This window comes from Oncorhynchus kisutch, linkage group LG5 (assembly GCF_002021735.2).
Source record: "Oncorhynchus kisutch isolate 150728-3 linkage group LG5, Okis_V2, whole genome shotgun sequence".
NCBI lineage: Eukaryota > Metazoa > Chordata > Actinopteri > Salmoniformes > Salmonidae > Oncorhynchus > Oncorhynchus kisutch.
The window spans coordinates 21,206,701-21,216,306 of record NC_034178.2 but is presented as its reverse complement, the minus strand read 5'-3'; positions in this window follow the sequence as shown (position 1 = coordinate 21,216,306).

The following is a 9,606-nucleotide window of genomic DNA, read 5'->3' as shown; positions in this document are numbered from 1 at the left end:
ACCCGTGTCCAAAGCGTAACCAGCGAGCTTCTTGGTCACCTGTAAAGAGAGAGAGCGTCAGTGGGTTGCAGAGGGATGAAAGTATGGTATACTTTCAATATGGTGTGACAAGTGTTACCATCTTCTTGGAGTCCATCTTTAAGATGGACCCAAAGACAGAGGTGACCCTGGCCTTCACCTTGTCAAGCCACAAAAGCACATCCATGCTGTACACGGTCAGCAGCCAGACGGGTGAGGGCACCACTGGCATTTCTGGTAGTGGTGGGAACTGTGGCCGGATGGCGCACGAGGCAAGGAAGTGCTTGCACTCGCCGCGGTACTGTTTAGACCGCCGCATCCAGGCTTCGCTGTGGCCCTCACACAGCTTGGTGTATAGCTGAGTGACGCTGTTCCCCAAAGTGCGCTCCCTCAGCATTCCCACAACCGCCAGGTCACAGGAACACCTGGAGAGAGGGGCAGTGAGAAAAGGGTGAGGGACATTTAGTCTACTCAATTGTACTGTACTACTACTACAATAAAGAACAAAAACTACTACAATTTATTCTAATTGTGTATATGAACACTGAAAATAAAAATTCAAAATGCATTTCCACACTTACCTGTAGTTCAGAATCGCTGGAAACTGGCAGCGATGCGCAGGGTGACCCGAGACATCCAGCAACCAGCCCACCACGTTCTTCTTACACCGAGGCACTCCAGGTACTCAGTGGCCAGGAGATACCAATCCTTGTGTCCGAGACCCTCCGGATCGTCTTGTACAGCACAGCCTTGGTGAGGGTGGTGTTACACCCAGGCTGGGTGCATGTCTGCTTGAATGCCCACATACAAACGGGCATCCAGAGGAACAGCGTACATGCAAAGAAGAGGTCGGGTGATGCGGGTGGCTGATTGTAGACCGGCCGGGGTTGGGGAGGGTACCACCATGGACGCAAGTCTGTGATGAAATTGGGACCTGCTCCTGGTAAACAGCGTCCTGCCAATCCATCGCTGCTACTCCTTGTTGAGAGTTTCCCGCCAGCTCTCTGGAAGCAGCAGCTACATTTAAGAGAGAGGAGTTAAAGAAAGAGTTAAAATTACTAGAATTGGAAGATTAACTTTCCAGTTCGACCCAATATAAATATCCAATTACCATTTATTTATTTTTTATTCACTTCAGCACTTTCTTGGGCAGGCCTTGGAGGCAGGAAGGACAGCCGGGGCACATCCTCCTCTTCTTCTCTTTGCCCCATGGGACGAGGACAGGAGCCTGGGATGAATTCAGGGGGGCCTGGTCCAGGACGGCAAGGGGTGGGTCCTGGGGGGCACGGGATGGGTCATCAGCCGGACGGGAGGCAGGAGGCAATGTTGGAGGGACCTGTACTTTCAAGGCTTCATACATAATTGTTGGTAAAATTATGATTAAATGACTGAACAAATCATTTTAAATGGAACTGTAACTAAGTAAACTTATACTCTGTTTTATTATATCTGATTAACAATATGAGTTCATACGATGGGATTGTGTGACACAGACAAGGAGTAATTAAAGTTAATGAACACCATTACAACTAGGAAGAAACGAATGGGTTGTGGACTGTGTAAACACATAAGGTCGTTAACCTATGGTTGAACATACATAAACTTAGCTCTGGGTTTTTTAGATAAGACAGTGAGTGCATTCCTAGGTTTTCTGTTAATTAGAACTGTCAGTTCAGTGGTGATCGATAATGTTGAGGGGTCAAAAGTTACCTGGGAGTGTGTTAGTAAGTTAGAATGAACTTTTCACCTCACTTTGTCCCGGTCGAGAGGAGGGGATTCTGTTAAAACAATGAAATGACGTCATGATTTGTATATAAACTGTAGCTCGTGGTAAAGTGGGAGCGCGCTCCGAGAATAAATTCTGTTACCTATTATTGAAAGACTGGTCTCCGTCTATTTTATGCAAACAAGAATCTTACAAATTCTCATAAAATAGATTGAGCGTTTTCAATTAATGAAAGCACATTGGCATAATTAAATTACAGTAACAATAATACATACAGAGGATACATAAATCAGCAAGAAGTGATGATTGTGCTGCCCAAGGATTTGATCAGGACAACAGAATCAGTTAAAGCAATATATTGATTTAGAGTTAGGGAACTGAAACGAGTTAAGCTCAGGTTGATGTCAGAAAATCAGGAAAACTCTGGAAAAGAGCTTTGGAGTGGAAACAGTGTGTCACAATGTTGTCGGAATTTAATCTATGTTATAGAAGAAAAATAACTGGCCATATTTGTTCATAATGTGAGAGTAACATCATGACAATACTAAGTACCAACTACAAATAATATTAGTATCAAAGTTGGAAAAGAATGGAAAGGGATACCAGCACCATGACGTGAAATCTACAGCCAAGCGGTAGCCTGAATGGGTCACAGCTACAGTACAAAGCATTTTTTTAAGTTATCAAGAATGGGGGGGATACCAGCACCATGACAGCAGGAAATCTACAGCCAAGCAGCAGGATGAATGAATGGGGGGATACCAGCACCATGACAGCAGGAAATCTACAGCCAAGCAGCAGGATGAATGAATGGGGGGGATACCAGCACCATGACAGCAGGAAATCTACAGCCAAGCAGCAGGATGAATGGGTGACGGCTACAGTAAGAAGCATTTATGCAAATACATTGATATGGAGTTTCTCACCCAAACCTACCTTACCCAATGTACCTTCCTTTGTCTGAGGAATATTACAATGACAAAAAAAGAGGTTACATTACATAAAATGTTATGTCCGTCAGAATCCAAAACTTGTTTTAAAAATATCAGTATTGCAGTAATTAACTTACACTTTTCAACTTCTACAGCAATAACGACCAGCTCTGCATGTGAGGTATCTGCAGATTCTAGAGCCAATTGCAGAGCTGTTCGGGAAGCAGACAGCCCTGTACGACACAGAACAGAGTATGAGATAAATGGTTGTCAAAACAAAATGGATCTCAATGCAATGCTCCAGTGTGTAGAGACTTACTTGGAACTGCAGACTTCGGGGCCAAGATCTTCTTCACCGTCGACTGCAGTTTGCCTGGGGGCACTGATCGCTGCCCCAGAAATGCTGCGACCGCTCGACCAAGTGGACTTTAATAACAAACAAACAAACAAACAAGAGACAACAAGCACTGTTACACTCTATACAAATCTAATAACTGGTTATTTTTATCATTACTGATACCACATGTAATACTAACCCTGGTCTTTAAGGCTGTTGGAGGAGGAGGGGGTGCGGCTGCCTTCTGGTCGCGGCGCTTAATGTCATTCAGGGCAGCTTCCATGGGGTCCCCAGGATTCCGGGCCATCTGCTTCCTCAGCCAGTTGACATAACCGAGGAAAGAAATGTATTCATTTTATTTCAGTGTCAAACACCATTTGGTTCCCAGCCCATATGGGTTTAGAAGACACTATTGACAACATATAATTACTATTCGTCCAGTACTTGTGTTACTTGCACACAATATAGCTGGGTCACCCCGTCCTGCCCCAAAGAATCCACAGCCCTGTAGCGCCCCAACCCAATACACCCCACTCAGATTTAGGCCAGAGTGACAAAAGTACAGCAGACCCCCAGGGCCAGGACTGAGCAGCCCAGCAGCTAGGGATTGCCTAAATCTCCTCTGACATGGGCATGTTTTGAACCGTGCCCCGGCTCAGAACAAGCATCTCTGTACCAGGGTCACCACCCTCAGAGTCCAGTAGTCAGTGGACATTCTGAACCATGTTTGGAGTCAGTAGTTCACAGGACCAAGGAGCTATTAAAATTTGAATGTTTGAAAAATTCATGTCAAAATGTGTGAGTTGAAAATGGACAAACTAAAGGGTGTGCAATGTGGAATGGTCTGCCTACCCATGTGAGTGAAGCAGACTCGGTCTCAACTTTTAAGTCTTTATTGAAGACTCATCTCTTCAGTAGGTCCTATGATTGAGTGTAGTCTGGCCCAGGAGTGTGAAGGTGAACGGAAAGGCACTGGAGCAACGAACCGCCCTTGCTGTCTCTGCCTGGCCGGTACTCCTCTCTCCACTAGGATTCTCTGCCTCTAACCCTATTACAGGGGCTGAGTCACTGGCTTACTGGTGCTCTTCCATGCCGTCCCTGAGAGGGGTGCGTCACTTGAGTGGGTTGAGTGACTGACGTGATCTTCCTGTCTGGGTTGGCGCCCACCCCCCCGGGTTGCCGTGGCGGAGATCTTTGTGGGCTATACTCAGCCTTGTCTCAGGATGGTAAGTTGGTGGTTGACGATATCCCTCTAGTGGTGTGGGGGCTGTGCTTGGCAAAGTGGGTGGGGTTATATACTGCCTGTTTGGCCCTGTCTGGGGGTATCATCGGACGGGGCCACAGTGTCTCCCGACCCCTCCTGTCTTAGCCTCCAGTATTTATGCTGCAGTAGTTTATGTGTCGGGGGGCTAGGGTCAGTCTGTTATATCTGGAGTATTTCTCCTGTCTTATCCGGTGTCCTGTGTGAATTTTAGTATGCTCTCTCTAATTCTTTCTTTCTTTCTCTCTCTGGGAGGATCTGAGCCCTAGGACCATGCCTCAGGACTACCTGGCCTGTTGACTCCTTGCTGTCCCAAGTCCACCTGGCCATGCTGCTGCTCCAGTTTCAACTGTTTTGCCTGCGGCTATGGAACCCTGACCTGTTCACCGGACGTGCTACCTGTCCCAGACCTGCTGTTTTCAACTCTCTAGAGACAGCAGGAGCGGTAGCGATACTCTGAATGATCAGCTATGAAAAGCCAACTCACATTTACTCCCGAGGTGCTGACCTGTTGCACCCTCGACAACCACTGTGAATATTATTATTTGACCCTGCTGGTCATCTGTGAACATTTGAACATCTTGGCCATGTTCTGTTATAATCTCCACCCGGCACGGCCAGAAGAGGACTGGTCACCCCTCATAGCCTGGGTCCTCTCTAGGTTTCTTCCTAGGTTCTGTGTCATTGGATAGTGTAGGTGTCCTGTCTGTTTTTTTTCTTTTTTTTCTACCGCTACCTTTGAAGTGTATGTGCAAAGTTTCAGACGAATAACTTGAAGTATGAGCAAACTACATCACATTTAGGTGGAAGTCACCCAGGTACATTTGGGCAAATCGTGAAGGAGACATTTACATTCACATTACATTCTTCTGCAAGAATATCGTCAAATCTGTATACTTGGACTTTTATTCAGATTTTCCAGTATTAGTAGCCATATTATAAGTTCAACATTTGCAAAACACCCAGTTTTCATAACTACACTGCTCAAAAAAATAAAGGGAACACTTAAACAACACAATGTAACTCCAAGTCAATCACACTTTTGTGAAATCAAAAAAGAAACAATGAATGACAATAAATGTCACATGCTGTTGTGCAAATGGAATAGACAACAGGTGGAAATTATAGGCAATTATCAAGACACCCCCACTAAAGGAGTGGTTCTGCAGGTGGTGACCACAGACCACTTCTCAGTTCCTATGCTTCCTGGCTGATGTTTTTTTGGTCACTTTTGAATGCTGGCGGTGCTTTCACTCTAGTGGTAGCATGAGACAGAGTCTACAACCCACACAAGTGGCTCAGGTAGTGCAGCTCATCCAGGATGGCATATCAATGCGAGCTGTGGCAAGAAGGTTTGCTGTGTCTGTCAGCATTGTGTCCAGAGCATGGAGGCGCTACCAGGAGACAGGCCAGTACATCAGGAGACGTGGAGGAGGCCGTAGGAGGGCAACAACCCAGCAGCAGGACCGCTAGCTCCGCCTTTGTGCAAGGAGGAGCAGGAAGAGCACTGCCAGAGCCCTGCAAAATTACCTCCAGCAGGCCACAAATGTGCATGTGTCTGCTCAAACGGTCAGAAACAGACTCCATGAGGGCCCGACGTCCACAGGTGGGGCTTGTGCTTACAGCCCAACACCGTGCAGGACGTTTGGCATTTGCCAGAGAACACCAAGATTAGCTAATTCGCCACTGGCGCCCTGTGCTCTTCACAGATGAAAGCAGGTTCACACTGAGCACATGTGACAGACGTGACAGAGTCTGGAGATGCCGTGGAGAACGTTCTGCTGCCTGCAACATCCTCCAGCATGACCGGTTTGGCGGTGGGTCAGTCATGGTGTGGGGTGGCATTTCTTTGGGGTGCCGCACGGCCCTCCATGTGCTCGCTAGAGGTAGCCTGACTGCCATTAGGTACCGAGATGAGGTCCTCAGACCCCTTGTGAGACCATATACTGGTGCGGTTGGCCCTGGGTTCCTCCTAATGCAAGACAATGCTAGACCTCATGTGGATGGAGTGTGTCAGCAGTTCCTGCAAGAGGAAGGCATTGGTGCTATGGACTGGCCAGCCCATTCCCCAGACCTGAATCCAATTGAGCACATCTGGGACATGTCTCGCTTCATCCACCAACGCCACGTTGCACCACACTGTCCATGCGTTGGCGGATGCTTTAGTCCAGGTCTGGGAGGAGATCCCTCAGGAGACCATCCGCCATCTCATCAGGAACATGCCCAGTTGTTGTAGGGAGGTCATACAGGCACGTGGAGGCCACACACACTACTGAGCCTCATTTTGACTTGTTTTAAGGACATTACATCAAAGTTGGATCAGCCTGTAGTGTGGTTTTCCACTTTAATTTTGAGTGTGACTCCAAATTCAGACCTCTATGGGTTGATAATTTTTGTGTGATTTTGTTGTCAGCACATGCAACTATGTAAAGAAAAATGTATTTAATAAGAATATTTCATTCATTCAGATCTAGGAGTGTTCCTATTTTAGTGTTCCTTTAATTTTTTTTGAGCAGTGTATATAACTCCCTATTCATATAATTTTTGTCCAAAAGGAAAGGCTTGTCGCACAAGGTTAGCAGCTACATTTTGTGACAGATACAGGTTTCCGGTGCTCCCGTAAAGCCCAACTCATTGGCTATCTAGCTAGCTTTGTTTGACCCCGATTGGTGCTTATTTGACAAAGTTACAGTCAATCAAGTGAAGACCGCCACCGTCATCGGCGTGCCATGAGGCGTCGCTCTCTCACCAAATTTGTTATCCTATAGGATATACTACACCCCTAATGATATAGTGAAGTCTGGTTATGTTCTAGGATCTCTGGGGAATAAATACGAACATGATTTGACTGGTTGAAACAACGTTTAGGGTTAGATTTTCACAGATTCCTTTCTTTGCAAATTGAACGAGTGGAAATAAAAAAATAGATCGTGCATGCAACCTTTTTAGGATATGAAAAATGATTTTATCTAACAAAACGACACTTCATGTTATCTCTGGGACCCTTTGGATGATAAATCAGAGCAAGATTTCAGACTGTAAGTACACATTTCACCTTCAGAGGTGAATTTATCAAATCTATCGCAGTGGAAAGTGTTTTGTTGTTAGGAGCTCTCCTCAAACAACAACATGGCATTTTTTCGCAGTAATAGCTACTGTAAATTGGACAGTGCAGTTATATTAACACAAACGTAAGCTTTCAGCCGATATAAGACATTTATATGTACCAACATTTGTTGTTTCTCTAAAATCGGCGATCGTGACACAAGGCGCTGCATGATTTACAACTGCCCCGTTGACAGGACGCCTATGCCTAAGAAGTTTTTAAAGTGCTCTTGAGGGGCCCCTGGGGACTGTTTAAGGGCCTCTGGGTGCTCTTGAGGGGCCAGTGGATGCTGATGGTATGTCAGGTGCTTCAGAAACTGTGCTCTGTTGATTATTGCTGCAGTGCAGTGCAATAGCAGCAATGAAAGTGTCGCATTTCTACAACTGAAGCCATACTTTATGATTGTTAACTGAAAGAGGAATAACAGTAAAGTATCAAGTTATCGAATGTAATTAAATACACTGATGTAACTGAAAAAAATAGGGCAAATCAAAAAATGTGAACGTCAAATATATTCAATAGTACCTCTGTGCCTCACTGAAGCATGACCTTTGGTGTGGTTGTTGACCATATATTGCCTTATATGTGCAGAAGGGGCAGTGATGAAGTTGACTGCTGCTGCATTTTTTTGGGGGGGGGGGGGGACTCTCGCCTTACAATAACACACTAACATCAAAGAAAATAAGCAAACACATAAAAGGCATGATAATTGCAACGCATTAAAATTAGCAATGGGCATTTCATTATTGTATGTACTATGTGTAGGCTGTGTAGGCTCGCTATGTGTAATTTAGGGAACGGCCGTCAGGATCAACGATACACATTTAGAGCCAACCAAACACAACAGGGCATACATTGAAGAAACACAGAAAATCAACGACCAAATCGATTACATAACTGTACATGTAAACCTAGGCTTACTACTCAAGTAGGCACATTTGTCCAAATAAGATCCCCTCATTGTATGCAATTAGCTAGCTTAAGTGCAAAAGGGTGCTATTGCTAATTAGCTAGCTCTTGTGAAAATGGGTGCTAATTAACGCTATGCTAACATTGGTGCGGTAGTTGGTTATACAAAAATATACCACTGCACTGGTACAACATGAATATTACAAAGTACATTATGCATAATGGCAGTCTCACATCCATGGTTTATATTTTTATCCATGTTGGTTAGGTTCGATTAAGACTTGCTTTCGTTCTGACTGCACTGCACGCAGCAGTCAGGGGCTTCTCCACCTAGTTGGGTGTGAGAGTTCAAGTGTGCCTAGTCAGTGTTGCCAACTCCTTAGTAAGGAAAGTAGCTATTGGCTGTAAGTAAAAAACACCCTAAATATCTTTAGAACTACAAATGAACTGTCTTCTGTCGATTCTTGTTTTTTTAAATGTCACAATTCCAACCCTCATCCTTTATCCGGGCTTGGGACTGGCAAAAGTGACCCAAAAGAGACACTGGCGGAGTATGAGGATTCTGTGTTATGCACTATAGCCCGTTACCATATATGTGATTGAATATTATCTGCTGTTAGCTTGTGTGGATGTATGGATGTGTTTTGCAACATAGCTGACTTGAAACATTGTTAACAGTTTCAGGACCATGGGCCTTTCTCATGATGGAAAAATACAGAATAACATGAAGACAGGAACTGTGCAATGAGTTGGGGGGGGCCCATTCAGAACGTAGTGTTGCGAGAACAAACGGTCTTTTGTTAGATAACAGGACCCAGGTGCGAGATAACGGTATCGAGCATGAGCGCATAGATACTCGACACAGCAAGTTACATCTATCAACTGGAGCACCCGGGGGCTGGTACCAGCTCGTACGACAACAATCAACGATAGGCTGGGTGAGTCTAAACCACGCCCAGTCTCTACTCTGACAGGCCGGCTCGGAAGCAGGAACTTTTTCTGTCAGGGTATATTTATAATATCTTTGTCAGGAACAAGTCAGTTCTCTGTTTGCCCTGCGAGGTGGGACAGAGAGCCCGTATATACGAAAATTGCATTTACCACTTATTGCTTAGCTAATAAAAAGTACATAGTATACAATCGGTGACTCAGTGTCATACGTGTTCTGATACCAGATTCTAATTGATGCAACCCTTAACAAGGTACAGGATGGCAACAACAACTGCCCGAGTCACACCAGGAACGCACAATCTCTCCATCAGTGCTCAGACTGTCCGCAATTGGCTGAGAGGCTGGACTGGGGGCTTGTAGGCCTAT